We start from the raw sequence: 27,909 nt of genomic DNA, 5'->3' as shown, positions 1-27,909 counted from the left end.
ATTTTTGATAACCTGTTTTCTAATCATAAATGATTAATATATTAATAATTTGCAAAATTGTAATATGCTTTTTTTTCTTTTTGCAAAGATTATGATCTCTTCCTAGGTTCATTAACATCTGTAAGCCACATTCTTAACTTTATCATGAAAACAACACAGTTCGGGGCTTCATGATTTCTCTATTTTGTCCAGTCTTCAGTTGAGAGAGAAAGTAATTGAAAAAAAAATTTTTCCCTTATTTTCCTTTGAGCTCAGCACACCTCAAAAGCTCTTTCTAGAGTAATGAGTTTGCAGTGAGCCAGCCATTATGCAGGTAGAGGGATTCTCAAACAGTCTGCATATGACAGCCGTGTGGCTGCAGGACACCCGGCCTGACACTCACAGAATGTACTGTAAAAGCACCATTTCCATGTGAAAGTTTTCTGTCACCGTGAGTGGACACCATGTCATCTGGGAACTTAGATCCCCTTAGGGGCATTGTGTCACTTGAGTACAGACGTACAAGAGGTTCAGCAGACAGCCACGCATGTTTGAAGTCGAGGTCACTGAATGCCATATTGCCTTTCTCCGATAGCACCGCTCACCACTTGTACAGAACAGAAGCAAGAACCTCCGTGTTTGTACTGGGAGGATGTTTGTGGACTCCATTTTGAAGTGTCTATTTCTTCTCATAGGCTTTGATACGTGACAGTTGCGACAGACTCAATTATTGGTCAGCAAATATTCCCTACCTCTCCTGTTACCTCCGTGGGAAGAATATGCTTTTCTGTCCCGGTGGTGTTGGGCTTTGCCTCGTGACTTGATGTGACCAAAGGAGGTAGACGTTGTCACGTGAAACATAATCCTTAAGAGGCATCATATGTTCCCCTTTCTGTGTTGCACATCTACTGTTACCATGCAGCCTGCTGGGCCGAGAATAATGAGCGATACGTGGGGCAGACTCGGACTTGACCCATGGGACCCATGGCCTGAGGCCAGGCCCAGCCTGGCCCACCTTGGATCAGACCAACTCCAGGCATGTGTGTGAGAAATTAGGTGCTTATCGTTGGATGTTGCTGAAATTTTGGGTTGTAAGTAGCACAGCAACAGCTCACCGATGAAAATGTATCTGTTTTTTCCTGAACTCACCAGCTATGGATAGAATTCCAGTACAGATGCTAGCTCATATTTTCTTGATTCTGACACCCACTCGTTCCCAAAGACTCAGTTTCCTGCCCTAGGTATTTCTGACAACCTCTGGGAATGTCTCATGTATTATCACAAACCAAGCCAGAACAGCTGCACTACTATGTCTTTCAGATGTCCATGGCCTCCTGGCCGCATTGCCTTCAGTCATGAACCTTAGTGTGGGGCCGCGTCCATGTACGAGAGCTGAAAATGCCCCTTCCCCAGTCCGTGACGTTTTGTCATCAGGGCCTTGAAGCAGAACCGCACATGTCTGTGCGTCTCAGAAGTCTTGGGAAAGCTGCTTCAGGTCCACCAGTATACGTGCAGGTATGGTTTGCCTGCGAGTCTGCAGTGCTCAACTTCTGCCGTCACTGCTTACTAATGATGTGACACTGGGCAAACTTCTTCACCTCTGCAGAACTCGATTTTCTCACCTGCTAAGTGGGAATAATAATTACATTTACTACATGAGATCATTAGGATCAAATCCGAGAATACATACCAGATGCCCAGAGTTGTAAATGTTTACACAATGTTTGTTATCTTTTCTCCCCTGTTTGGATTTATAAAGGTAGTAATTAATTGCCCCCTCTTGTTCCACCCGTTTCTAATCCAGTTGAGGAAGGAACTTGGAGGCAGCTAGCATAGTGATCGAGAAGGCTGACTCTGGAAGCAGCCGGACTGGGCGTGACCTTGGACAGGTCACTTAATATTTCTTGTCTTGATTTGGTCAACCAGTTGGTGGGGATACCTTTGAGTTAGTTTCCTACTACTGTAACGAATTTCCATGAACTTCGTGGTTAAACACAATACAGGTTGTTTATGCTGCATTTCTGAGGGTCACAGCTGAAACCGGCCTCTCTAAGCTAACGTCAGCTGAGGCTCTCTGGAAGCTCTAGGGAAGAATCTGTTTTCTTGCCCTTTTCATCTTCTACAGGTTGCCTGTACTCCTTGGCTCATGGGTCTCTTCCTCCCATTTCAAAGCCAGGAACAGTTGGTCAGGCCTTTCCCAGGTTGTTTCACTCCTCGAGGAGCTCTTCCGCCCCCCTCTTCCTTTCTCAAAGACCCTCGTGAGCACCCTGGGCCCACCTGGATAATCTGAGGTAATCTTATGTTAGGGTTACTTGATTTACAATCTTAATTACCCTTTTGTCGTATAACCAAACATTCACAGGTTTAAGAGATTATGATATAAACGTCTTTGTAAGGCCTATCACATACCTCATAGGGTTTTATGATAATTAAATGAATCAATAAATGTAAAACATTGAGAACAGAATCTGGCACATTGTAAGCATTATGCAAGAACTAGATATTAATATTTTCATACGAAGGTTAAGAATTATTGTAGTAGGACTAGAGCGAGATACAGATATGGGGTCAAATGGGTTTTCTGTCCTTTCCCTCTGAATTGAACTTACATATCCAGACACAGAAAAAAACTCTAGATGTCTTCAGATCTTTCCCTGCAGGGAGGGTCTTCCCTACAGGGCTTACTGCAGGGAGAGCAGGGCAGGTGAGGAGACAGAGACCCGAGAAAGCTCTTGCGGTTCTCGATGCATTCCCTGTCTCACTACCCAGATATATCACTTCTCCTCTTGTAGGGAGGAGCCAAGAGGAAAACACTTCTGAGAGAGTAGATCTTAAATTTTCGGTCGACAGGGATTCAGGATGAGGAAGAAAGTTCTTTTCTTAGTGACTCCATGGTCCATGAGGCCAGATTGGGAAGGCACTACCCTATCTCTGTCTCCTTCATCTCCCCACCCAGTTGCTAGGGACTGAACCTACCCTTGCTGCTTTCCAATGAGTTAAAAACTTCCATGCAAATTATTTCACATAAATTGGCCTCTCTGGGGTAGACCTGCTCATTTGCAAAAGTGCCCAGATATTGCTGTTACTGAACACCAGCTGTGACATAGCCTCGAATTGAGATGCTCAATACAGAGGAAATAGAACATCAAAGTTTGGACTGCTGTAGACATGGTGCCTGTACCTCTCTCTCTCTCTCACTCTCTTGCTTTCTGTCTCTCCTCCTTTCCTGTCATGGCTTCTGTTTTATTATTAGTTGGATATACTGGCCAGAATTTGTCAATATACACACTATACCCTGCATCACGTTTAGGTTTAGAAACATTCAGAAGCACTTTTATTTGATTTAGTTTTGTTGTAAACTTCTGCAGAAAAAGAACTAGCAAATCATATTAGCCACCTCAAAACCATTGTTCGAGAGGAGAGATCCAAAGACACGCATAAAATCCCTGCAGAAAATTCATGTTCAGTTTCATTGGATTAGTTTATGAACTGTTGGTCTCCTCCTCTGGCCTGTTTAAGGATGTTACGCTATAATCTGAGCTACAGTTAATCAAAAGTGGGGGTTTACATTTCAGATAGGAAAACATAGATTCTTGTAATGAAAAAAGTGTGATCCTTTTACCTTTATATCAATTGAAAACTACAACTTATGTGCAAAACAGACAGGCACCAAAACTGTTTTTCATTAGTTTAAGCTTTGCTGATTAGTCAGCTAAATGAAAACTTAAAAAAAAATTACTAGATAGTAAATTCTATTTTAAAAGTCACACAGAGAATTTAGAAAGGGTTTTTATATCCAAGGTTTTATAGTTCTGTTTTAGTTATAGCTGACTCCTTTCTTACAGGAGTCATAGCTCCAAGCTCCAGATTTTACCCTTCTCAAAGATGGTAGCTGTGGTGGACTGAATGTATGTGTCCCCCAAAATTCCTGTGTTGAAACCCTAACCTCAAAGGTAACTATATTTGGAGTAAGAGAGTAATTAAGGTTACATGAGATAATAATATTAGTGTTCTGATCTGAAAGGATTGGCGTCCTTACAACAAGTGACACCAGAGCTCACTCGCATGCGCACGCGCTCTCTCTCTCTCTCTCTCTCTCTCTCTCTCTCTCTCTCTCTCTGTCTCTTTCCTTACAGACACAAAGAAGAGTTCACAGCGAAAAGCTGCCCATCTACAAGCCTGGAAAAGAGTCGTCATCAGAAGCCAACTATGTGGACACCTTGATCTTGGACTTCTAGCCTCCAGAACAGTAAGAAGAAAAGTTTCTGTTGTTTAAGCCACCTAGTCTGTGGTATTTTGTTATGGCAGCCTGAGCAGACTAAGAAATAAGCTAAGGCTTTCTTCCCCTCAGTAGTTTCCTATAACCTCTATAGCAGAACCTCTTCAGCTCCTGTTGTGACATGTCTTTTCTTGGCAGAAGCTGTAAAAGCCAGTGCACAGTTTGACATCTTCTCTGTGCCCTGACAGGTGATTGTGGAAGTACATATTGAGGGGGAGCTTAAGTCTGCCTTGGGTCCTTAGTGGTCAGGTAAGCAGAGCTCCTGCTATGTTGGATGTGAGAGAGACAGAAATAAATGTTTGCAGTGTCAAGCCACCGAGTGTCGGGGTACCTGTTCCTAAAGCATTATATTACCTGTTCTGACTGATACACTGTCTCAATAATGCCATTGCAGAACACAGATAACAAAGGAGTTAATTCATGGCTTTCAGTTTTCAAAGCCTAAGGATGAAGGACACAGACAACACATTTGAAGACCAGCTAAATATCCAAGCTATCCTTTGCTAGAAAAATAAGGATTCTCTGAACTTAACTATAGAAAACTATAGGGAAAGCAAAGAGCTTAGATGCCAGTGTATCCCTGAGTCCTCTTCCCTGTCTGTGTCTCTGGGAGGTGGGAAGTTTCTCTAGAACCCCAGGGAGGCTGGGAGATTTGAGAGCTGAAAAGATTTGTGTCCATCTCTAGAAAAAAACCCGTAGCTCAATGAGGAGCAAATAAGATCTTCAAATCATGTCTAGAGCTGAGTCACTTCAGAGAACTCTCAGCCACTCAATGACACAAGGTCAAAAGACTCATATCCCCAGTACAGGGATCGACATAGTAGAAGACGTGGAGGGTCAGGAATTCAGGAAGGCTCCAACTGGGTGCTTCTAGTTTAGGGTCCTCGTAGAGTTGCAGGTAAATGGTGGCCGAAGAGCAAGGGTTGGGGTGTGGGGTGGGGGGGCGGGTGTTGCAGCATCTGTCGGCTGGCCAAGAGCTCTCTCTTTTGATGTGGTTTCAGAGCCTCTCCTCGTGGTCTCTCTAAATGGACTGGTTTGGGGTTTTTCACAGTACGAGGTCCTCAAGGCAGACAAACTGCTTCCAGGACAGCTGAAGTCTTCAAGATTGAGTATTCCAGAGGGCAAGGCAGAGGTTACACTGCCTCTTAAGGCTTAGCCTGGGAAGTCGCAAAGGGTCACTTTTGCTGTATTCTCTTGGCTAGAAGAAAGTAACCAGATTTAAGTGCACGGGAATTAGAATCCACTTCTTGATGAGGGAATGTAAGGTTCTAGAAGAGAGCATGTGAGCCAGGAGACATTGTTCCAACTATCTTTGAAAAATATAATCTGTCACAGTTTCGTTTACTACTTACCATACTTTAATGTATATCCATCTCCCTCACTAGACTGTAAGGTTGTTGAGGGTATGAATTTGATCTTATTCTGTACTCTCAAAACTTAGCATAGCATATGGAAAAGAGAAGGCAGCCAATATACAGAGAATGGACAATGAATTCTCCATTTTCCCTCCAAGTTCAGAAAATTTTTACTTTTTAGTTAAGATAGGATGATTTAGTTTCTCAAAGTAATATTTTTTCTCATTTTCTAGGTTTTTTTTTTTTTTTTCTAAGCTATCAAAGTCAAACCTCTAAGATTTCTATAGCAAACTCGATGTGGACACAACATTTAATTTTCATATGTAGTCCCTCTAAGTACTCTGGTTCCTCATGCTGAAACATCTCAATTGAGAGGTTTGGTACCAGATGAAGACTGTCAGCATCCTTTGAAGGGTTATGATTGTAACAGAATCCAGGCTTCCCCTGAGCGATGCAGGTCTAGGAGCTCTGCTACTCTGGAATTCCAGACTTACATTTCCCCATAATCACTTAGCTCTTTACCCTTGGAGGCCATGCTGGAGAAACTCTTAGTCTTATCTCTGACTGGTGCCTGAGCAATCTCCATGCCCCAAGGATTTGATGGAACTGCTTCATCAGAGAACAAGCCCAAGAGTTCCCTCAGCACAGTTTTACAGTCATGAGTAGGCTGATGGACATTAACCAATTCATGTGGCACATGTGCATTTTCCTCAGCTCCTTTCACACACGAGGAATGATGCTAGGTTCCATCTTATTATTTATGAAAAATTTCGAGCAGGAAGAAACAGGATCAATCCTAAATACTTGTACAGTGATACAGAAAATAGTAATGATTGGCAGTTTCCTTAGGTACCTTTTCTTGTTTCTTTGTCCTTCCACATCTTGTTTGTAGGACACAATTGTCTTATGTATGTATTTTATTAATATGACCATATGGAGTTATATAAATTATAAATATTGATGATAGCTTTTATTATTGAGGTCTTATCCTAAGCCCTTTATTAACCCGCTTCAGCTGATGCTGAAAATATACTACGGTGTTATTATTATCTTTTCTATCTTAGAACTTTAGAGAGATTAAAATTTGCTGAAGGTGTTAGAAGCAGCAGAGCTGAGTTCAAACATTCACATGTCTGACTCCAGAGTCTCTTAGGGCCCAGAGCGTTTCTCTGAACTCTGGAGGGAATTGTGAGCAGCCAGAGAAGATCTTGCAGTGCCTGTGTGAGCAGGCCGCGTCCCATGGGCTGCTCTCCAGCCATCCGCTCTACTCATTTCTTCACCTGTCTCTATGACAGTCTCGGTGTCTAGAAGAGGGATGTCGAGGTGGCTTCCCATTGTCTGCCCAGCTTACTGCTGTGGATGTTGGTAGCTACAGGAGGCAGAGCTGGCACTTGGGGATAAGGTGGGCTGTGGTCACTTCACAAGCTGCCTCGGAGGGAGATGCAGCATTATCTAGCATCAGGAATATGGAGTTTGGAGAGATAAAAAACATGGTTTGTGTGTCTGCCTCACTATCTGCCGGTTGTATCACCTTGAGTACAGGGTGCTTATCCCCTCTGAGGCTCCGTTTTCTCTTTTGAAATTGGAGTGAATGATACCTATCTTGTTTTCCTCTCTGGGTTACTATGAAAAACCAGATGACTTAACCTTGGGGAGATTGCTTTGTGAGTTGTAGTTTTACAAATGGTGGCTATTTTAATCAAGGGTGATCAGCAGGGTGGTCTCCCTCAGGGCGAAGGCTGTCCTGGAGGAAGGGGTTAATGCAAGATGAAGGGGGCGGGGGTAGTTCCTGAGGATTGCAGTTGCTGGGGAAGGTTTTTGAGATGTGGTGTTTTGTCACTCGCATTGTAGTTGGGGAGGGTGGAGGGATAGTGGGGTGGAAAGATAGACCAGACATGAAAAAGTGAAAATATCAAGCAAGTGAAAATTTACCAATTATTTATGAGAATGGCAAAAACAACACACAACAGAAGCAGATGTAGTATCAAAGCAGATGTAGTACATTTGTTTCTTCCTTAGGCAGAATGTCTTTTAGACGACAACTCTGTTTATGGCACACAAGTCTTTGAAAGAAAATGTTTAGGTAACTGTTTACATAAATTAACTTACTTAACTATTTAGAGAAATAAAATGTTTTGATGACTACTTCAAATGGACATGAGGTGGATACGAGATTTTTTCTTACGTTTGCCAACCCCACAAGTTCCCGGTACCTTCGGTTTCTTACTACGTCCGTGCGGCGTGCAGGGGATGCTCAGAGGGGCAAGCGTGCCGTGACAGAACACGCCTTGTTTCCGTGGCTGGCAGCTCAGCCACTCCCTGGCTCTTGGCCTTGCAGGGAGAACTTCTCCCCCAAACCTCAATTTTCTCATCTGAAAAGTGTGGGTGATGATCCCTCTCGGGGCTGTCAGGACCTTAAATGGGTTACAGCACTGCGTTGTGTTTGGCGAGTGCTTTGCAGTAACAAATGCCCTCTGTCGAGAAGGAGGGCCGGTGGCTTGTCCTGGCATGAGATGAACCCTTCACCCCAGTCAACACCATCTGATTCTTCCCTGCGTGGCGTTCCTCACACCCTTGTCATCATCGGCCCCACTGGGGCAGCCACCACAAAGCCGACCTCCCTTTTGAGCCAGAGCCATAGATGAGAATGTGTTTTTCCCTTGTCACTGTGCTTAAAGCTCAGATACAGTTCTAGTGCTGGTCTCTGCCACCTGGGGAGATTTATTCTGCAGTCTTGGATGGGTCCGTGGCACCTAAATGGCTGGAAGATTTAATCAGGTCTGTTCTCTTGGAGAGCAAGCTATAACACTGTGGCCACAAGATAAACCTCAAGAACCCTCTGCACTTCTGAACCCGGGCTTCTTTTTGTGCATATTCCAAAGGCTCTTTCTCAGGTCAGCCTGCCTGTCATGCCTTTGGAGTCTCAAGGGCTTTTCACTTGGCATCTCACAGATTTTTATGAGCAAGAAAGTGATTGGCTGCATCATCTGCCATCCACTGATCCCAAGATTTAAGCCATGTACATGGTTTGCTGCACAAATATCTGCTTTCTTTCTGTGTTAGTCAGGGTAGGCTAACTGCTGTAACGAACAATCTTCAGATTTTAGTAGCTTGGTACGATTGTTTATTTCTTGCTAATGAAAAGTCCAATTGTGTGTTCCTGGCCAGTGAGCAGCCTTCCAGGGGATAATGTCAGAAGCCAGGCTCCTTAGGTCCTGTGGTTCTGCCCTCCTCTGAGGCCTTGGAATCCTCTTCATTCAGCTGTGGGTCAAAAAGGAGATAGAAATACTGCACCTGGCAGTACAGCAGGCTTCCTCAGAGCCTCACCTGTGTCCCTGTGGCCCCTTCCGTTTCTGTGCATGCCGGTCCTTCCAGTTGCCAGGATCACCACCTAAATCTCTTTCCTGCAGGTTTTCTCTGGCCACCTGAACCTGCTCTGCCCACATGTGTAGCAGGCCAGAAGTGCCTAGGAAATAATTCATATCCTTCAAACAATGACTTTTGAGGGTTGGTATAAGGAACACCTCAGCTCCCTTGACCCTCAGGTGAGATAGCTCTTGCGGGGAGGAGGTTTTGTGCTGATTCCTCTAGGACTAAGCTATAGTTGCCCATGGTGGTTACTTGCTTGATAGAACACTCCTTATTGGCTTTTCTCCTTCTTGGCCTCTTCTTTCCACTCCTTCACTGATATTTCCTGAGACCATCTTTCAAATAAACTACCTGTGTGAATGACTCAGTGGACTTTACTGGCTCATGTAACTAAATAATCATCAGTAGTTTCAGATATGACTAGATTCATGGGTCGAACGCTGTCTCTAGTATATGATTTCCCTCATCTCTTGGCTCTGCTTCTCAATATACTAGCTTTATTCTCAATATCCAACTTGTGAGAAGGTGGCTACAGTCGCTTCAAGTCTAATATTTTCTCCCCTTAAGTTGAATGAGGGAGAAAATGAAACACTCTCTGAAGTTTATATATATATATATATATATATATATATATATGATTGTTTTACATTGGTTCACATTGGGCGATGTGCCCATCCCTGAACCAGTCACAGTGGAATGAGTCGCACCGCCAGTGATTGGCTTTGCTGGAGTCACATGCTGCATGCCTTAAGCTAGTAATACAACCCTAATTAACCTTATGAACCAAAGTAGGGGAACCAGACATCATCAAACATAGAGACTATTGCCACAAGTGGGGGTTAGTACGGGAGAGGTAGAGTAGACGTCTGTGAAAATCCCTTCTACCTCTGGGATTCTCTGGTTTCTAACTGTGGTTCCTGTCTTTACTAAAATGTTTCTAAGGGGGTTTAAATGGGTGGTAATATGGACAGCACAAGCGTTGGAATTGAGAGTTCGGGGTTCTAGTCCTCACTCCGCCAGCTGTGACTGAGCGAGTCGCTTCTCCTCTCAGAGCCTCAGAACCGTCCCTGTAAAGCGAAGCATTTGGCAGCAAATCTTCTCTAAGACCTTTTCCAGCTCTCATATGCTGGGATTCTCCAAAGTCTGTATTGTTCAATTAAATGCTCATCCAGATGGGAGAGGTAGTCAAACTGAATTTCCCCACTGGAACCAAAGCTTTAGAAATATAAGACATCAATGCAAATTCCTTCCTGTTTTTTTCCCCCCTTGTACTTAATAGACTACCAAAGTGCTGTATTTTAACTAGGGTTTTTACTGCTCTCGTGGTTAATCTTGCAGTGAAATTACACTGATGCATATGGGACATCCTGTATTTCCATAACAACAGCTAGATAAGCCTTAAGTACAGGAAAGTGATGATTGTTAATATAAAATTTCCAGGAAACCTGTTCTTCAAAACACTGTGCCCTCCCTTTAAAAACTTATTTTACTGAGAAAAATTTGATCGATCTGATCATGATTTAGTTTCTATTGACTCATCATTTTTCCTCAGCAGAAGTGATTTAACTTCCGAAAAGTATTTAAGGAGTGATTTCAACATTCTTTCCTGCCAGCAAATAGAAAAATCATATTTTATTTTCTCCTAGAACAAAAGGATTTCAAGTTTGAAGTTTCTTATACCAAAGATATGAATACTTGGACTGTGTGTGGTCTTGGGTTTGAACAGAAGAAAATATCTTCTTGACTTAGTTCAGTGAGGAGGCAAAGGTAGCATCCAGCTGGAACACCATTACAGCAGTTGTTCGTGGTGCTGTCTGTTCTGATGGATGGGTTCCCCTGTCGTGTTTAGAACATCATTGTGGGGGCAAGTCCTTGCTTTCTTCACATCTGAGCACCCTTGTAGTGTTGCCTTCCATTCCATGTCTGGATGCAGTGTGGCTCTTGTTGATAGAGACCTCTACTACCTCTGCCACTAGATATGTAAGAGCAAGGACTCCATGCGTCCTGGCTCCCACAACTCTGCTCAAGAAAAGAGCATGTGAACGTCAGTGGGCAGAAAGAGACTAGAGAGAGTTCAACTGGGGCTCAGAGACCTGGGATCGGCATTACTCTGACATTATCTGCCTGTGGGATCTTATGCAAGTCGTTGACCCCATTTGTGCCTTAGTTTCCTCAGCTGTACCATGAGGGCATTGGGCTATATCAGTGGTTCTCAGCCATTGGATGGAGAATGGGCCTCACTCAAATGGATACTAGTATGTAGATATAAATATCAGATCCATCAACTTGGATTTGTAGGAAATTAATTTTTCCTCTAAGTGAAATTCTTTGGACAGAATTTATGTGCAAAAAATGGCCGCTGTACCGGTATTTCTGGTTGTGTGTGCAGTGTTAGAATTTGCTCTTCCTTCATCAAGAGGTGGAGCATCTGTCTCCTCCCTGTGACGGTGGGCAGGCTTTTGTGACTGCCTCAACTATTAGAGTATGGCAGAGTAAGACAATGTGACTTCTAAGCCCTCGTCCTAAAAGCAGAACAGCTTCTGCCTGGCTCTCACACTCCATCTGCTGTGAAGCTTCTGTGCTGGAGAGACCACATGGAGAGGGAGGAGCTGGATGAATCTCAGCTGTTCCTACCTCGGCCGTTGGGGTTGTGCAGGCCAGGCACCAGTCACCTGAGCGAGCCAGTCTTCAGATGACTCTCGCCCTAGTGACTGTTTGTGTGCACCTGCATAAAAGACCCGAATGAAAATCACCTTGCTGAGCACAGCCAACCCCCAGGAATGTGTGGGGTAAAAGTGAAATAACTGGTGTTCCTTTAAGCTGCAGGTTGGGAAGGCTTTTTAATGCAACAATACATAACGGAACGACTTCCATATCAAGTTCTCATTCCGCCAGGTGATAGGAATAAAGCTCAGCCATTTCAGCTTGCTATTCTTTCTGTGGAATTGTCTGAGTTGGGAGGCATTACATTGTGTTTTGCCATCAGGGCCGTATCTTGTCATGCTGTCATTGATGTTATCATCACCTATGCTGTGTCCACTGAGATTTTTTTGTTACTGTCTCGTCTGTAGTTATCATTCTATGATGGTCACTTTCGTCTTTCTTTCTTCTTAAACATAAGACTTTGTCAAATCTATTAACTTGTGGAGCTATGTCCATGCCACTCTCAGGCTCAGGGACTATATTCTACCACTTTGGGCTTTGAGAAACTCCACTCTTCTGTGCCTCTAGTATGCAAAAAGACATCTTGCTCTGACCCCACAACGTCACACAGGAAAGTCTGTGAGGCTATCTGAGGCTCTCAAGCTAGTGTGTTTCAGATTTTCAGGTTGCGTCTTCTGAGAGAGCCATTAAATTGATCTAGTAGTTTACAACCAGCATTAAAAAGAATTTCAAAAGAGTAGAAGAGAATTGAAAGGAAAATATCAGAGTATATCACACATAGTTAAGGGAACTGTAATGATTAATTATATGTGTCAACATGGATAGACCAGGGTGTCCAGATAGCTGGTCAAAAATGTCTGGATGTCACTGTGAAGGTACTTTTTAGATGAGATTAACACTTAAATCAGTAGACTTTGAATAAAGCAGATTACCCCCATAATGTGGGTGGATGTCATCCAATCAGTTGAAGACCTAAAGAAAAAGACTCACCTCATTTGAAGAAGAGGAAATTCTGCCAGTAGAGAGTCTATGGATTCAAATTACAATGTCAGCTCTTCCCTGGGTCTCCAGCCTCCAGCCTCCCCTGCAGACACACACACACACACACACACACACACACACGCACGCACGCACGCACGCACTATTCTCCTTCTCTGGAGAACCTGACTAATAGCTATTTTTTTATGAAGCTTTGGTTTCATTTATCTATACATACTGAGTTGTTATATAATGCATGTTTCTTACTGTGAATCAGTCAGAATATTTGGAAGATACCATCTAACCTTAACATACTCTTAGACATTTCTTTTGCTCCTGTTCATGCTGGGATATTGCTCTCTCATTAGGGTCCCTCTCCCCCCCCCACCCCCCCACCCCCGCCCCCACCATGGCTGTTAGTTCTCAAAACAAGGTTTTGTTTGCTTGTTTGTTTATCACCCTTCCCTGCTTTCCAAGAATTCAGCAGGGCAGGGGATAGTGGAGAAATAGAGTAAAGTGGTGGAAAAGGGATTACAGCACAGGATACCTTGTCTGGTTCTTCCCTTCTTGTGACATTACCCCCCTTCCCCCCCCCGCCACCATCCCCACCCCACCCCCCCCCCCCCCGCCTACACACACAGTCCCTCTCACCCCATTCCTCATGTCTTAAGAAATCTTTTAAACTAAGTGGGTATGATCGGGGTCCCACTAGTTACCAGCAGGGTAAACTTGGGCAGGGGACGTTTCCCCTTGAGTCTCAAGTTTTATCATCTGCATCATGGGGACATTAGTGTGTGCCTCATGCTATTACTGTGCAGCTGGACTGAAATGAGCAGACTCTGACACATCTTAAATATTCGCTATGTCTTAGTTACCTGCTGTTGATGTGTTGATCTCCTCTCGAGACTCAGATTTCTGGGGAGGAATCTCATCTGAGTCTATTACTATGAAAGCACAAAATAGATCCTCAGTATTTATTGTGTAACTTTTATGTAAAATTTTCAGTCCAAATCTCTATTATTTCCTTGGCCTTTGACTCGTATTTGTTGATTTAGGAACTCTGAGCTTGCCATAATGGGAATTGTGCTTAAACTGCTATGAGTTAAATATATAAAACCCAACTGATGTTAGATACATATCGCACACAGATAACACTAATGAAAACACTCTCCAATTGGAGATGACTCTGACCTTGCCAGGAATGCCTCTGTATTAGAGTCTTCTCTTCTGAGACTGCTGGAGTAGGAAGAAGAATTATATAGGAAGCAGATATCATAGGAGTACCCTTGGCATTGAGCAGGAGCCTTGATTGTCTGGAGCTGATTCTTGCATATCACTGGGCCAATATTTCTAGCGTCTGCCTACAGATGTACCAAGGGTTCTCTCTAGTTAGTAAAATAAAGTTTAATCTTTTCTGTGTTATTTGGGAGGCATAGAATGATAGATGAAGACTGGTTGCCTGAAGCCAGTTGACTTCATAAGTCCTCTTAGCAGATACACACCAAGGTGGGCTTTTCGTAAATTACACCACAGGAAGAAAAGAATACCTTTCAGTATCTTGCTGGCTGGCACCTGCTCTTCTCTCCTGGGAAGGGATGTGTCTGTCTATTTAGATTACAAGGTAGTTAGTCATGAATGGTACATAAATTATGTCCAATGCAGACCACATTGCTGGTGTTCGATAAGTGAAAAGAAGTATTTCATTCTGGATCGTTGGTGTATGCCTTAGAATTCAAGTTGTTGCTTTCTTCTCTGCATTCACCATCCCACTGCCACTCAGAACAAATGTGAAGTAATTAACATAATAATCCCTTTGAAAATTATATCCACTGGTTTAAATAGCTTTGCCATATATACAAATGCTCTGGGTGAATGGAGTTCTTTAATAGTTTAAATCCAGTTTGATTTTGACAATGGAGCATTGTTTGGCTACGGAATGACTAAGTACCCTTTTCATATGCCCTGTGAGAAACATAATAAATAGAATGTGTGTTTACATGGTATCTGTTTTCCTGAGCTGGCAGCTCAAAGCAGGTCATGTGCATTTCATTTATCTCCTCAGCATTCTTGGGTTAATACAAAAAATCCTCTTACTTTCTGTGATAGTTCCTTCCTTTTTTTCCATTGACCTTTTTCTCATTCCTGACTCTCCTCCAGCACCACTTCCCACAACTAATTTTCATAGGGTTCCTCTACTCATTTCCTCCTTCCTTCCTTTGTCCTTTTAACAGGGTTTGATGTAATGGGCAGGTCCTATGCCAGAACATCAGCTGAGGATCACCAGGTTAATAAGCACTGGCTTATGATTATAGTATAGCTTTAATAGCTAAGTTATCCATTGCAATGTGTCAATGGCATACAGGTCAGATAAAGAAGAAGGTTCCATCAATAGTGCTTATTTCAAACAAAAAAGAAAGAAAGAAAGGAAAGCAAGAAAGAAAGAGGAAGGAAGGGAAGGAGGGAGGAAGGAAGAAAGGAAAGAAGGAAAAAAAGAAAAATTTAGCATAAGAATCTAAACATACTTATTTTTGGCATCAGAGATCATTACAATAGAGAACAAGATTTGAAGAAACAGTACCAGATAGAGATTGACACAGTCTTTCCAAAAACTTACTGTGATTTATTCCTTCTTAACCTACCTTTGATTGTAAGTGAGCAATAATCTTTCCTCAATGCGTTTTGTAAGGTCGGCCTCTGTCTCTGGGCCGTCATGGCTTCCGAAGGACTGCCCACAGTAGAAAGGCCTGATTGGCATGAGGGTTTGCCATTTGAACCCTGTGCTTCAGGCTTCTGCTAGAGAATCACCTCTAGTGACTCCTGGACACCAAGTCCCCTTCCATTCATTATGTCGCTTTATCAGAGGAATGGCCCTCAATCTCTCTGCGAGCTGTAGTTGCTACCCAGTGCCCACAGAAGTGTTTGACCTTCAGAGGAGTCTCTCACCAAAGCTTCTTTTTTTCTGAAGCCAGTTAATGCCTCAGCCATCTGCTCTGCTTTATTTTTTCCCCATGGGTCCATATATACTCTTGACACCTTCCCATCATGTACACATACAACTTTGTATTTTTCCTATTAAAAAAAAACTATTCTCCCTCATTAGCACTGGCTTCACAAGGCACTGGCTTTGATTTTAAAATGGTTTAACACAGAATGACTGGTGTCTATCCATTTTAAAGGACAGCAAGCACATTTGCTTTCTTTCTCAAATTTCTTAAAGGGGCCCCTCCCCAAAAACATTAAAACCACACAAAACCCAATTACATCGTGGTTTCCAACTATACGGTTATAAAAAGAACAAAAACATAGGTTAACTTAACAGATAACAGGAATAAAAAAATATTAACTTAAACAATTGTGGCTCCTGCTCCTCTTTTACACTACCATCAGAAGATAAAAGATTCTATCCTGGGGCTCCCTCCCGGTTGCATAGACACTAGTGTATTTGTGAGCATGTCATTGCTTACAAGTAAGAAAAACCTGATTTGAATGGGGTTGAAATGGGATTTGTTCTCACATTTCTGGAGCTCAGTGGTTGGGATGGGCTCCCTGATAGGTGGGCACTCAGGGCTCCAGCACCATTCCTCCAGGCTCTTTCCTGCTCTGTTTCAGACTCTCACCCCGTTACAAAATAGTTGTCAACAGCAACTGTGGCAACTGCTTCTTCCCTTGGGAAGATGCAACTGTTTCTGCTTACTCTACCATGGAAGTGAGGTAAGAAGAAAAGTGAAAGAACCCATGGGAGGCTAAATGGATGGACACAGTGAGACCTGGGCCAGAGAGGGGATGGCAGAGGAGGGAAGGGGGGCTGCACAGACTGAATTAGAAAGTATTTTATGGACTCAGAATAGAAGAGAAGAGGCACTTTAGGGCATCAGCCATGCATGTTGAAGATATTGACAGCTAGAGAAACAGGAAAGAAAAGCTGAAAATTAAGCTTTGTGTTATAAATACCCACTGCTTTGGTGTTTTCATGAAAGACTGTAAATTAAGATTTACATTGATTTTCAATTATTTTGGTTACTGGAGTACAACAGATACTAAAGGTCGGTTTGCTCAGCATTTCTTTTGTCATTCTCCATTATAGAAAGGTTAACAATATAATTTATCACCCAAACAGAGACACTTGAGGCTGAAAGAGAACCTCGTTAATGATTTTGCTGGTGTTACTCATGTAAACCAGGACTATGCCAGGTGAACCAAGACATGACTTATTTCGAAATTTGATGTAACATTTTACTTAAGAGATGCTGCTATAATACTGGAGAATGAGATACTCAAACTTCCAGTCTCACCTGAGGTGGACAGGTTTTACAGTTCTGGTACGTAAGATAGAGGCTGAACTCTAAAGAGGACTTGTCTTCCTAAATAAATCATCACTAGGGAAAAACTGTAGCTTCTGTCCCCTTCCTCCTACTTGGACTATACACATGGTACCTGAAGGTGCATCAGCCATTGCATGAGCATTAGGATGAAAACCAAATGCCCAGGATAATAAAGAAAAAGGTGGAAGGAGACTGGGATATCGATGATGTCATGGACCTGATGTAAAAGCCTGGCCTGCTTACCTCCACACTTCTTGTAACAGGAAAAAAATTAACCCTAATTTGTTTAAGCCAATCTAATAGAATTTCTGTACCTCATACCCAGATCCAATTTTGCTAATACATGGACTGTTTTTTTTTTTTTTTTTTAATTTTAATGTCAGGTTATATTAAGATGGAGTTATAAGGTAAGTAGGCTTATATGGCAAATACATTAGTACTTTTTCTATTATAAAGGAACTGCGTATTGGTTGAGAAGATAATTAAATCTTTGTGGTTGTGTTTTATTTAATTATGGACACTTTCAAACACACACAAAACTAGACATAACAGTAGAATGAACCGTAATGTACTTGTAACTGAACTTCGACAATTGTTTTATTATTATTATTGTGGATATGTTTTTGTTTTAAGCACATTACCATTCTACTGAAGGATACACATTATAAATGGGGTAGTTCCCTGTCTTATCTTCACCTGGAGAAACAGAAAGGACAAGTTTAAATAACTCATCAAGGTAACAAGGAACTGTCATCAGAAGTGAGAAATTCATAGTATATTGACTCTAGGTAATGCTGAACCATGTGAAATCTCTACTAAAAAAAAAAAAATACATACTTTCACATGCTTTGTCCTATAAATGAGAAAGTAAGGAATAGTGCCGAAAAGCCCTGAGGTCATTACTAGTCATGTGATCTTAACTTAATGGAGGTACTATTTGCCTCACGGGGAAGTTGTGAGAGTTAAATAAGATAGTAATTATAAAGTTCTTTGTACAGCAAGTGCTCAGTACCTAGTCACTATTGCTACTGTTATTATTAATTCAGTTTTAACTACATGAATTCTTTTTTCTTGGTCAGGGGGTGAGTGGAGAAGGCTATAGAATGACAAGAAAGGAAAAAAAAAAAACTAACTGATCCTATAAGCTTCGTGAAATGATACATTATATGGTGGAGGTTGACAAGGAGAATTCCATTTTCCACTCTTGGAGACCAGGTTGCTTCTGCCAAATGGGGAGAGTTGGTCACTGTGGATGAAGGTGGATACCTGGTTGCAGGTGTACTTGTTCCAGGGCACAAAGGTGGTTGTTTGCTATAGCAGTGAGTACCTGGGGATATGCTGGTTTCTCAGAACAGAGGAAGGTTTCTTAAAATTGGATCCTGAAAAGGAGTTGTTTGATTTTGGAGACTGAGAAATATTTAAACCAAGTCATTTTGGTTTTGAGATTTTCACACAAACTATTTGTTGGAAATCCTCAAATTTAATCTGCTAGAGTTCTTTGGTTATTAAACCTCAATTAGGGATATTTTCCAGCATGTTCTGGGGAAGGAGGTAGATGTCTTCTATTTGTGGTAATGGGGAGAGAAGGAAGGGACCATTTCAACAGAGACTTCATGTGTGTCATGGTAAAGTGCCAAGTAGGTTTTCTATGGATTAGAAGTGTGTCTTAGGTGTGGCTCCCTAGAAACAGAGACTAAGACAGGAATTTGTCTTATGTCTGGATGTTAGAGATGTGCTCTCAGGAGAGAAAAAGAAAGACAAATGAGATAAGAATAAAAGGTGCTAAGGAACATTGTGATCTCATCTGGAGTCTGGCATCTGCCCAATCCCACAGGGAACTCTGGAGCATGAAGTGTCCCATAGAATTGAGTCCATCTTGAGGCAAGGGGACTGACCTTTTATACCCCCAAGTCAGCCAGTCAGTGGCTTTGGGGATGTCCCCAGTAGAAAGGGGAAGATACAATTTCTCACATGGACTCCCTTTTGCCTGAAAGCGGTTCCTCTAGAGAAGGCAGCTATGAGCCATTAGCAGCCGTGATATACAGCAGCTGGGGGCCAGGTGTACTGGCCTAATAAAGGGGACCTGGGAGAGAGACCAGCAGAGTCCCCTATAGACGATGCCTTCATTCGAAATCAGCTATGTATCTCTTTATGCTGCTTTGAGTTAGAATTTGTTCGAAATGGAGTGGTTAACATCTCTAAAGACAAGGTTCGTTGTTTCTCAAGCTTGACTAACATATAGATTCTCTCTTTAGAGGGGAAAATATTTTAAAGTATAAGACCATTAAGAATCAAATTGACGGCATAAATTCAGTGGGATGAATGATGCTATTTTGCTGAAACTAGATGGCCATTTCGAATAAATGCATGACTGTGCAAATGCACAAATCGTCTCACACGTCTCACATGGCCTGTGTTACAGGATGCCATGTGAAGGACCCACTTCCCACCACTCTTTTGTAATAGAACTTCTGTAAAACCATAATTCTTGGAGGTCAGGAAGTTCCCGGACCTTTACTTGGCAAGAAGAAATTATTCAGCGTATACATACAGTTGGTCTCTACCCTTGTCATTAGCCCACAATTGTCAAAGGTACATGGTGGCACCACTGTGATCATAAACCAAACTGCAAGCACAGGCATTTAATGCACTTACACAATTTTATCAAAATGGAAATATAATATTTTCAATATTATTTAAAGCACTATTTTGGAGCACGTAGGGACCCCAGAGACTGTGTTTGCACATCCTTTGACATGAAGCGGTAGCTCCTTCCCATGAAGTGGGAATATGTAGGGGATGAGTTGCCCAAGTGATGACACTTGAAATACCCAAGATAGTACCATCCTGACTCCTGCTGGTTGGGACAAGAGGATGAATATAAGGAAGGTCAGCAAAGGGGAGGGTGAACCACTGATAATCCCAAACGCCTTTGTGCCTCATGTCTAAGACAGGAATTTGTTTACAGTGTTTACCATTTAACTTAATGAGAGTTTCTCCGACTCCCTGCTGGTTCTGCATATGGAAGCTGTTCCTTGTGCTGCTCTTGCCTCGGACTGAACAGTGAAACCTGCAGACAGTAATGATCTCTTGCTTAGGAGGGCACAGAAAGTGAGTTGGGCACTGGAGTTCCTGGTGCATCCTGGGTGATTATGAGAGTAGCCCTGCTGCCTGCAGCCCATTCCAGCTGGGGAAACTCAGGGACCAGTGTGCTTATGCCACTGCCAAGGAACGTTCAGACTTTCTTACTTCTCTGCTTCCTTGGAAGAGAATTCACTCCCTGAGGGAATCTAAGCACCACCTGAGCAAAGAGCTTAATGAAGACAGATAAACTAGGTAGAATACTCATTGCTCGGGTGGGGTCTGCTCCCTGATTCAGGAATGAGACCCGCATTTCATCAGAGAGCCCCGTGTGAGCCACAGCAGGTTAAGTAGTGTCTTGGGGTAAAGGACAGGCATTAAACCTGCCGTTTCAATACAGACGTCAACGCTGAAAGGAAAGCAGGAGGACAGCAGCGGGAGCACGGCTGCAGGTTCGCTCTGTTCCAGGTCATCCCCAAACTCAGCAAGGGAGAAAAGAATTCAGAGAAGTGACTTGCTCAAAGTCTCACTCATTTACTGAATAAATATTTAGTGATCAGTGTTCACCAAAGGCTAAACACTGCTATGTACCACCTATACAACAGACAGTCAGGAGCAGCCCAGGCCCTCAGAGAGAACGGGGTTTATAGGGAGATAAAAGCAAGAAAACATGGTTATAATGCCGCGAGACCAGTGTCCTGAAAGAAGAGGCATGGGTGCCAGGCAGGCATGCAGGAGGGTCACCTAACCCAGTCAGGACGGTGGGAAGGAGCTTCCCGGAGGATTGAGATGGCAAAGAAGGCCGTGAATGCAGGTGTCCTGTTTTTCTGCCGGTCACGCTGCCCAAAACTTGGGAGGGATTTCTGGGCAAGGCTCACTGCTCCTCTGAGGTGGATGAGCAGCACGAGATCTGGGGCTGGGGGAGGGGGCCTGGCTCCACCTCCATATTCTTTCAGTGCCATTGATTGAAAGCTACTGGAAACATTCTCAGCCAGTTTCTTCTATTTCAATTTGTTGTGCACTCCATGACCAGAATGCTTCCTAGATCTCTCTACACAAGAATCTATAACTCTCAGTTTTTTTCCATATAAATCCAATCCTCTGCTGATTTTTAAGGGCCAGATCACCCCACCTCTCTTCCCTCACAGTTTGCAGCATGCCTCTTCCCTTCATTCAAGTCATAAGAATTAAAAACCATCCTACCTGGCAGTGATCGCTAACATTCGTTTGAGAAGACCTGAATCCACACAGTGAGATATGGGGTCTAGTCAGAGTGTGATTTGTGGTTTGGCGACATCATCATCACCTGGGAGTTCGTTAATAATTTACACCCCAAAGAGACCTTCTGAATCAGAACTTGAAGTTCAACAAGATCCTCCTTTGATTGGTGTACATATTGAAATTTGAGAAATTGTTCTAAAGAGATAGTGTAAGTAGAGTTTAATTCTAAATGACATACAGGAGTTCTACAGTAGCTTTATTGGTAAGTATAGCATCATTTTGATCACTTTTCTTACCTCAAGTTAAAAAACCCAAAAAACCTACATTTAGAAAGCTCTTGATTGTTGCTAATTGACAGTTATAGCATTTTGGTAATTCGTGTAATGCTGGCAGTTACTACTTTTTCAGAACATGCTCAGGATTAATAAAATAACATAAGATAGAAATAAATTTCTAACTTAAAAACATATAAACACATTATAAAATGTTTAGAAAATTGTAACTATATTAAAATATAAATGCTAAATACACAATAACAGAAAATTAATAAACAAAATGTTATTCAAAAGCACATGAGAAAGATGGAGTAATTAATCATGAAATTTTTAAAATGTAATTGGCTCTTTTTAAAAAAATTAAAGACTAAATCTGAAAATAAAATAGAGGCAATGTGAATTGATACCATAATTAAAGAGTTGTGAGGATCTTTTTGTGCAGATTTTTCCAGCTGTTGAAATGGCTTTGTGTGTGTATGTGTGTGTGTAAAGAGAGAGAAAGACAGACAGAGGGAGAGAGGAGAGAGGGAGAGTCCTGTATTTTTTGTCTCAAAGAAAGCATTTCTGGTTTATCCGTGTCTTCTTTGGTTTTATCTTGTACTTCTGACACTCCAAGCAGAGTTACCTGTTTCAATTTCAAAACTGTCAGATTTATATACCATTTATTTGGAAAGCCTTTGAAACTAGATAAGAATTATTCTTGTGAAGGAAGCTTTACCTTATCAATTGTCACTTTTTTTCTTTCTTGAAGGTTCTGGAGGTCTTGAAAAATACTTTCTAAAGAAAAAACCTTTTTCAATAAAAAAATTTTAATGTAGCAGAAAAACTCTTAAGTAGGCAATCAATATGCAAATAATTTTTAGATTTATTTAAATTCTAAAACAATGGTGTTCCATCAATAAAAACGCCTAAAGTTTTAGTAGCATAGAACACCAAAATACCAAAACCAAGAGGGCAGTTAATAATGAGCATAGCAATACTGACAGATCAGGCAGAGGTCACTGTCCATGGACTTATTAAAATGGAAGAGCAAGAGATCATTTTAAAAATGACATTATGAAAACTGTCTTTCTCCCAGCTTTTACTATGCAAAAATTTTCCATTCATTGACACTGAATTACAATAAAATTTTTGAGACAGATAACTCTAATTTTGAATTCAAGCCTAAGATGCCTAAAGCCGTGACATATGCCTGTGCTTGCTACAGGGGAATCTGCTAGGAAAAATAATTTATCTTTAATACAAACTTCATCGATTTATATTTTAACAAACTTCAACAAGACTAGTACATGCGGAAACCAAACCTATATTAAGTGTTTTGTAATGTAAGAAATATTTACAAAAACTTATATTTGTGTTCCTTCATGTATTCTTATGATCATTTTGGTATTTTAATGGAATAATGACTTTCCAGAAATAAAACCTTATCCCATTTACCTATAGGAAATAGGAGCTTAAATTATAATGGCATGACTTATAGGCTTCTTCCAGATCAAGTTTAGCTGAAAGTTAAAGGTCTCGTGAAGGTTACCTGTGTAATGGGGTAAAGATATAAACCTCTACTTTCCTATTCATAAAATTATAGTGAAAACCATTGGAGTGACTAGGAAGTCTTTGTGCATTCTAAATTTTTTTCTTCCGGACACTGCTGGTTTTCCTGTGTCCCACGTGGAGGTGATTGGAGGCAGAATAGCCAAAGGCATCAATTCGGTGACCACACTGCCTCGTTTTGAATACAGTATCTACCCCGTACCAACTGTGTGGCTTTGGGCAAGTTTGTGAACTCTCTGTGCTGCCATTTGCTCATTTGTAAAATGATGAGGATCACAGCAGGGTCTCTGTCACAAGACTGTGGCGTGGATTAAATGAGTGTATACAGAGCGCTCACTATAGTGCAAACTTCATCGTAAGCGCTACATAAGTGTTTAATATTATTTCAATAGTCAGGAGATGCCGATTATGCTCTTCTCTTCTCTCTGGTCCAGGAATATGGAAGGCAAAACAAAATTTTTCATCTCTACTTTTAGAAGCAACATGGTGTGGCAGAAAGGACATTAGTGTTGGAATCACACAGACCTAGATTCAAATCCCCTTTTATGAGCTGTTTAAACCGGGGAATATTTTTATGCTCTCTCAGCTTCAGTTTCTTCATTTAGAGGATAATAGTATCTATGTAGTGATATTAAATTAGTTAATATGCTTAAAGTATGTAGCTAGTTCATCAAATTATCAGTAAATATCAACTTTTACCTCTTTCTGTCATCACCTACACATCCCATCACTCTTTTGTTTTCTTTTTGCTTCTGCAAATAACCTATGCCACTTGTTAGTTTCCTTTACTCTTCAAATTTACTCATCCTTCATTAAGCTCTTTAAATCCCTCTCTTTTCTAGGCAGGCATGTTTATCAATTCATCTTGAGGCATTAGCTAGTATAGTAGATCTTCCAGTAGCTATCCCTAATCTCTCTGATATATATAACACATATGTCTATATTGTGTGTATACACACACACACACACACATATACATACATATATACATATATAGAGAAAGAGAAAAAGAGAGAAAGCGTGTGTGTGTGTGGCGTGGGGTATAAGTATATATTTCAGCTATTTATGGATTCAACCAAAATTCACTGAGGTATCACCATTACATTGAAACTGTGCCAGGTTCTAGGAATAAAGACATAAATTAGACTTGGTCCTTGCCCTGGCAGAATTCATATTTTCTCATAGGGGAGACGGATGCATAAATAGGTACTTAGAAAGCAATGCAGCGAGTATGAAGAGTGTGAAGGGAGCATTGAGAGGGGCAGTTAATACATCTGTCAGATCAGCTGGTTGAGTCTTTAGAGGAAGTGGGGCTTCCTGAGATTTACAGGATAAATAAGTAAGCCCAGTGGGAAAAGGGAGAAAGAGCAGGGCTATACGGATATTTTGGGCAGAGGGTTCAGCATGAGCAAAGCACTGAGGAGAAAAACACCTTAGTGGCAGCCTGGCAACCATAGGCTATAGATGAGAGAAAGAAAACCTGAGATTATAGACAGATCAGGGAGAGCTTAGAGGGACAGGAGCTAAAACTATTCCTAGGGAGCCACAGCATAGGATTTTAATCAGAATGATAAGGCCAGATCTGAATTGTAGAATTCTATGCAGCTTGAGGGGGACAAGATTGACAGTCCAGAGATAAGTCAGAAGGGTAGAAGAAGAGATATGAAGGCCTTGCTTAGAACAGTAGTAGGAAGGATAGAGAAGAGGGGAGAGTTAGGGATCTCAGAGAAACAGAAACAATAGGATGTATGTACATCATATACACTCATGTGCTGCTTCTTCACAATGGGACAATTTCCAATGAGAAATGTGTCATTAGGTGATTTTGTCCTGTGCTAACATTATAGAGTGCACTTAACATGAACGAAGATGATGTAGCCTACTACACACCTAGGCTATATGGCGTAGCCTGTGGCTCCTAGGCTACAAGCCTGTACAGCACGTTACTGTACTGAATACTGTAGGAAACTGTAACAAAATGGTATTTGTGTATCTAAACATATCTTGAAAAGGTACAGTGAAAATAAAATGTAAAAGATAAAAAATGGTACTGTATAGGACACGTTCCATGCATGGAGCTTGCAGGACTGGAAGTTGCTCTGGGGGAGTCAGTCAGTGGGTGGTGAGGAAATGCAAAGACCTAGGACAGTGCTGTACCCTGCTGTAAGCTTTATAAACACTGTATACTTAAGCTACATAAATTTATAGAACACCCTAGATGTAAGAGGAAGTGATGCAATCAATAGATGTGGTAAACATTAGATATATGAGGCTGTTGCTGATATAACGGCATACTGTTTTATGGAAACTTTTATATGTGTGTGTGTGTGTGTGTGTGTGTGTGTGTGTGTAAAATGTACAGTACTCTAAAATAACAGAAAAGTATAGTATAGTAAATACACAAACTGGTAACAGTCACTTATTGTCAAGTACATGACTGTATGTATTATACTTTTATATGACTTGCAGCCCAGTAGGCTCGTTTATATCAGTATCACCACAGACACGTGAGTAATGCTTAGCACCACGACTTTACGACAACTATGACATTATGACAGCTAAGATGTTATGATAGTTACAATGGCTATGATGTCACTAGATGATAGGAGTTTTTCAGCTCCTTTATAATCTCATGGGACCACTGTCATACATGCTGTCTGTCATTGACCTAAAGGTGATTATGTGGCACATGACTGTATATATGAGGAGATTCATCATAGGAATTGGTTCAGTGGTTATGGAGGCCAAGTAGTCCTGTAATCTGCTGTCTGAGGCTGGGGAACCAGGAGAGCCCAACTGAAGGTCTGAGGACCAGGGAACCTGTTGTGGGGTAGAGGGGACTGCTTGTGTAAATCCAGGGGTCTAAAGGTCTGAAAACCAGTAACTCTGATGTCCGATGTCCCAGAGCAGGTAAAGATTGAATTCACCCTTTCTCTGTTTTCGTTGTTGTTGTTGTTGTTGTTGTTGTTGTATTTTGGTTCTCAACAGATTCTGTGATGCCCACTCACAGTAGTGAGGGCAGATCTTCTTTACTCAGTCTTTTGATTCAAAAGCTAGTCTTTTCTGGAAAAACCCTCACAGACACAACCAGAAATGTTTTACCAGATATCTGGCCATCTTTTAGCATATTCAAGTTGACACACAAAATTAACCATCACAAAGGGATAAACCAGAACAATAATATATAGTAAAATCTGAAATACTTTGCAACCATAAAGAAAAAGAAGAAGGCGTTGATTTACAAACTGGACTATAAAAATATTGCTACATTTTCTTGAAAGGAACTGAAGACTGTTCACATGTATTGAAATAAGAAAATGGAGAAATTTCTGGCAACTGATGAGATGTCCTGTCACGTCACCAAATGTATATGTACTGTTTAAGTTGTTTTATAGTTTCATTTTTAACATTTATATGCTGTCATTAAGGCCTTAGGTGACTGTTAACTTCATTTATATGGTCTGTTGACCCAGGATCTAGTAGAATAAACATTCTATCTTTTAAACATTTTTGACAATTATAATTCCTAGACTAAGATTAGTGTTTTCTAACTGGAGAGCTAACACAGAAAGAATTTAAATACCTCTCTCCATAACCTCATAAGATGTTGAGATGAAATTCAGTTCACATGAGGATGTATATTCACTTTGAGGATCATCGTGAAGTCACATTGGAAACCATTCGTATTTGTACTTGAATGGCAGAAAGGACATGGAATGGAGCCAAGAAACCCTGGTTGTTTTGTCACTGAACTAAAGGGAGATCATTTGCCTGCACTTGTAAAGCCAAACGAGACACAAATAGGGGTTTACAGCAAAGAAAGTAAGAGTTTATTTAAGGAAATAGAGGCAAGCCTGGGGATGCAGGTGAGCTAGCATTTGAAGGCCTGGCTTCCCGATGGCCTCTAGGGAATAGGTTATATAGGTGAAAACTCAGTCATGGTAGCTAAGGGAGTTGGGAGGCAGCCGATTGTTGTATCGAGTCCTTATTTCAGTCATAGTACCTCTCTGTCTGGTTTTGAGGGGATGTAGCCAAAAAGGTCATTCCACCTTCATGGATCCTAGGCTAAAACACAACTGAGGTCAAGATGTTACCCTTAATTTGACCCAAACTCCACCCTATTCATGGTTGATAGACCCGAAGCTTTATTCCTAAGAGAGTTTGATGCTGACAGAAACCTAACCTTCTAAGGGCTTAATGTTATGGGTGTGACTGTGCGGTTGTGCAAAGGTGGGAGGATCTGATTGAAAGAAAGCAAGTGAGTCATAGTCCTGTAGACCAGACAAAGCCAGTTCGAATTAGGGAAAAAGTTGGGCTGAAGAAATGAAGTTCTGGTGCAGTTATGGTTTCATACCCTCCTCCAAGCAGTATGCTAAAATTAGTCAAATCCCTGAATTTCTCTGGCTTCAGTTCCTTCATTTATACAATAACGACATTGGCTTAGGTCAAGGGTCGGAAATACAAATCCCTACACACACGGTCCAGGTGACGTGAACGTTAAAAGTGTACATTACTGCATATCACAGCATCACCACCTGTTATTTCCTCACACTCACAAAAGCTACTATTGAAATTTCAGTGTCTTTTACAGATCATTAAGCTTTTCCTCAGCATCCTTTCCACATTCTAGTCATGGTTTTTCTTATGGTTTGTCTTTCTAAGGACAGCTTAAGTTGTATTCTTTTGCTACAGACACGCTTTGTTGGCATATTAAACCTAGAAATCTTCTTTATGCTCTAGAAAAGTAGGTGTAGCTCACATTTTTCTTGGAACATGTGGCTCTTTGTTTCTTTTTCTTATTTAAAAGAAGACATGAGTGTGAGGATAAATTTTTC

The 27,909-nt window shown here is 41.5% G+C and overlaps 1 protein-coding gene across 1 annotated transcript in view; it reads left to right on the top strand.

Moving 5' to 3' along the window:
- The first annotated feature begins 2,091 nt into the window (after nt 1–2,091).
- Nucleotides 2,092–27,909, top strand: part of GADL1 (glutamate decarboxylase like 1) — a 226,625-nt gene continuing 200,807 nt past the window's right edge. The window contains exons 1-3 of the mRNA XM_016140785.2: nt 2,092–2,270; nt 4,116–4,228; nt 16,234–16,335. The gene's annotated coding sequence lies outside the window, so the exon portion shown is untranslated. The remainder of the gene's footprint in view (nt 2,271–4,115; nt 4,229–16,233; nt 16,336–27,909) is intronic.

The sequence above is a fragment of the Rousettus aegyptiacus genome, unplaced genomic scaffold (genome assembly GCF_014176215.1).
Source record: "Rousettus aegyptiacus isolate mRouAeg1 unplaced genomic scaffold, mRouAeg1.p scaffold_m13_p_4, whole genome shotgun sequence".
In the NCBI taxonomy this organism is placed as follows: domain Eukaryota; kingdom Metazoa; phylum Chordata; class Mammalia; order Chiroptera; family Pteropodidae; genus Rousettus; species Rousettus aegyptiacus.
This window is presented reverse-complemented; position numbering and strand designations above follow the sequence as displayed.